At 33.7% G+C, this 4358-nt stretch overlaps 1 long non-coding RNA gene across 1 annotated transcript; it reads right to left on the reverse strand.

Moving 5' to 3' along the window:
• Nucleotides 1-1040: 1040 nt before the first annotated feature.
• On the reverse strand, nt 1041-3452 carry LOC145156536 (uncharacterized). The gene is made up of 3 exons (XR_013736771.1): nt 3233-3452; nt 2390-2457; nt 1041-1167 (listed from the first exon to the last, which is right to left on the reverse strand). It is a non-coding gene; the product is annotated as an uncharacterized LOC145156536 (long non-coding RNA).
• Nucleotides 3453-4358: the final 906 nt, after the last annotated feature.

Consider the following 4358-nt stretch of genomic DNA (forward strand, 5'->3'; position numbering starts at 1 on the left):
CATGGAATTTTACCTGTTGGAATTGGGTATGGTCAGGTGACCTTCACTTAGCATGGATAACTTGAAAAGATCCATCGTGGAGTTGCATAGTGATATGGACTTATTTAACTATGTATTTTAGGCCATTATCCTAATATATTTGTGTAAAAATGTTATGTTTTAATATATATGATACTAAATATGATTTGAAATGTTCAATTTCAGTTAAAATGGGAGTTGGAATGCAAAAGGAGGAAAACGGAGCTGAAAAGACCAAAATTTCTTGACTTGTAACTTAGATTAAGGAGATTGAAGATGTTCTAGAAACTAGACAAAATTTCGGACAACTTATGTGTGAGATCCTTTTTGCTAAATCTGCTTGTAGCATGACCAAAATCGGCCTTGAAGATGGACCATAAAAGCTGGACGAAAATTTCCTCCAAGTTACTTATTCCCCAAGCACCACTTACCTTGTTTTTATTTGCTTAATCTCTAAGACATTATTAGTTTCCTTATTCTAATCCAACCCTAACATTCCATATTAAATACACCTCCTCAATTTAAATATAAATACCCCATCATTCCACTATTTTTTCATCTATGATATTTCGCTTCGACTTGGGCAACAAGAAACCCTAAATTTGTTGTTTTGAGGGTCTAGAAGGCAGCCGGAGGGCTGTTAAGATGATAGGGAGCGAAGATCTAAAGGACTCAAGAGCTTATTCATGACAGGAATCATTCGATTTGTTGTCTTGACCATGATTAACATTCTAATTATTTATATTTGTGTTTTTACTTTTTGAATTTAGGTAACCTGTTGCTTTCACTTAGAGTAGATGAAACTCAATTTTACGTGTTGATTTCAATGATTTTGGATTTTATTTGTTTGGTAATTAATTGTGTTTGATTGATCATCACCTATTGTAACGTCGTGATTTTCACCATAATTTTTTTCTTTTTAAAACATTTATTTAACAGAATACGTTAACGGAAGACTTAGTTTTTAATTCAAAACATTTTCAAAACGACAAAGTTACTTCAAAAATTCAAACATAATTCCAAACCATTTTAAATGTAAACAAAAGTACTTTAAAGTAAATAATCAAAAACGTGTCCAAGAGTGATATCGTTAATATAAATCTACTAACCATAAGAACCCCTCTCACCAAGGCCAATCTTCTAAACTGCCTGCACCAATCATAAGACACAAAAGAGAAAAGATACAAGTGTCAGCCCCTGCTGAGTTAGTTCATAAAGTTGCACATAAAACATACAAACCCCAAATGGTTCAATCATTCATTTTATGATGACGCATAAAAATGATAAACAAATAAAAGATAGGAAACAACCGCATAATATAGTTACTCAATCACATATTCAACCTCATTCATGCATATATGTTCAACCGCAATTCTGCCACATAACATATATGATCAACCAAATACAATATAAATAACCGCATAGCATGGAAACTATCATGTTTCATATATAGGCAACCTTTACTTATTCAACCTTTTATTAGTAACCAACCTCTTGTTACATATTCAACCTTTTAATATACAACCAACCTTTTGTATATTCAACATTTTGTTATTTATTCAACCTTTTATTGTATCTATCCAACCGATTGATAGAAAAATGTCCCTGAGTGCTACCTAACCCAAGAGAAACACCCGTTCACTACTTGTGTGCACGGCCAGCCGAATGTTCTATTTGGCTCATGACTTCCACCCGAAACACCAACCCCGTGACTCCAATTTTTCTACTCCGACTGTGCAAAGTACAAGTACCCTGCAGTGTCGTTCAGGATCGGTTCAACAGTGTCAATTCTACCGATACACCTCTTGATTCCGACGTGATGTTTGCACTGGCTGCGAACGAGGGACGCACATCACTCCAGCCCACGAACACCGAAGTACCCGCAAACCATGTGTCACACGGTCATCTAGAAAGACCGGCAACTAACAACCGTTGTGGCTATAGCTCTTCCTATAGGTACTCTTTCAACCTAGTAGGCGCCCTTAATGATCCGTATAAGGTTTTAGGCAAAGGTCATCAAACTACCCAAACCCACTACGCATAACCCCGAATTGTCATTTATACATTAAGTAAAGCAATGAATTCATACCATATAAATGTGTATTAAACATGCAATGTATTTATAACCAACACATCAAGACACAACCATACATCATATTTCAAGCAACTTAAGGTAGCATGCTATGTACATCAAGTTCATCAAAGTGTAAGCAACATAGCAATTAGGTCATAACATGGCATTAGCATCACAAATATCATATCATCATCAAGCACAACTAATGACATGGTCATCCTAAAGTGAATCAAATCACCATCTACGGATTGCACGTTTCAAGCATGCAACATTAGTGAGTTAAAACTATGAACTCACCTTTAGCCTTGATGAAATCCTCCTTCTATTCCAATTATTGAACTTACTTGAAGTTCTCAAGGCCCCGCCTAAACACCACACAAAACAAGCAATTAACAAATAAGTATATGTTTCAAAAATACAACTTTTTTTTTTAACTTTATATTATTTTATAATTTCCCCAGCCCGACCCCAGTTCAATGTTTTAAACACAAAATAGAATCTGTAACTCCGATTGAGCTGATTCCGGACTTTCTGGAAACTAGACTCAATTTCCTAAAACTTCATTAGTGTGGAGCATCGGCCAATTCAGGCCAGATTAGCAGCTACAGCCCTTGCAAGATGGGTTAATGAATCTATCCAGATTTTACTTTCAATCAAGAAGTCATCTTAGACTCTAGAATTTGGCTTAACCCATCAATACCTAAAGATAATTGGCTGAATGAAATCGCAGGAGTATTTTTTTCTTTATCTTTTCATTATGGGTTTTGATTACCCGGTTCTTTTAGATTCAACATATATATATATATATATATATATATATATATATATATATATATATATATATATATATATATATATATATATATATATGTCCTACCGATACATCTCTATACTTCTTTGTTCACTAAATTCTAGCATTTGATCAATGATTGCTTTACAAAAGAATCACACTCCTTAGGACCCTAATATATGCAAGAACAATTGGATTTTGGGTAGCAAGACTTACCTACAAAATCTCATAGAAAAAGGTAGAAAAGGAACCTAACGTGTTGGTTTCAATTTAGCAAAACATCATTATCCTTAGAGCCATTGGGCTCTATGTTTTTATGAAAACAGGAAAACAACATCGATGCTCTTTACCTGGGGATCGAACTGGAACAACCCCTTATCCGCTGCCTTATAATGTCCCGTAGCACCCTCAATATCTCGCCCTCTTGTTGTCGCCAGAGGAGAGCAACCCAAGAATCGATCGTCCCTTTTTTTTCCTTCCTCATGTTGATCGTTCAACAACCCAAGAACAAGATGGGCTAGCTCTTTTATGCGTACATGATAGGCCAAAGTGAATAAAGAAACGGACTGAGGCTTTTAATCAGTGTAATGCAAAAGGCTTAAAGCTACGTTTCATAAGGCCACATTAATGTGATTTAATTTCCATATTACGTAATCAACACTCCGACTTTCCTCCTTTGCACATAAACAACCCTTCTCAATTTAATAGTCTTCAATATATGTTGATCGCAAAAATCTATCGATTAAGTAATGCAATATAAAGCCAACTTACAACATTTACCCTCCATATTTTTTTCTTTATTCATAATCCACCCTTCCATTTTCATTTGAATTATGTTTTACCTTCATATATATTATTTATATATACATATACTTTTTTATCCATCAAATCATTTACATATTATCATTTAAATAAATCCCACCATTAATTATATAACTTTAATATATTTAATTAATTACTAAACAAATAATCTCACACTCTAAATGCACGTAACACTTAATCATACATAACGGAATACTAACTTCGCTGACAAGAAGATTTTTTTGGTCGTTTCACCTATAAAGTTAAAGTTATGATTTTAGCACCTGTTGCTAAGTAATGTGTAGTTAAAAAGACCAATCTAATTACATTAACCTGTTATGACCATTAAACTGTTAGGACTAGGGATTAATCAAATCCTAGGATTGTGTAATATTAATCTATGATTTTGACTATGTTAGGGAATTTAGAAATTCATGCTATCCTTCGATTGATTATCATGACCATTGATGAGAAATCACCAGAACATATCTTTCATATTCCAAACTTACATTAAACTAATTGTGTGTTCACTGATTGCATGATCATTGTGTTAGTTGTTCATTAGTTATTAGTACTAGGAAATCTGATCAATATAACTTGTTACACTAGAATTTGGTAACCAACTAATAAATTCATTTCACACGAATTTAACATTGATTTTGAGAAGTAATCTAA

This window comes from Lactuca virosa, chromosome 2 (assembly GCF_052849685.1).
Source record: "Lactuca virosa cultivar CGN04683 chromosome 2, Lactuca_virosa_CGN04683_v6, whole genome shotgun sequence".
Lineage (NCBI taxonomy): Eukaryota > Viridiplantae > Streptophyta > Magnoliopsida > Asterales > Asteraceae > Lactuca > Lactuca virosa.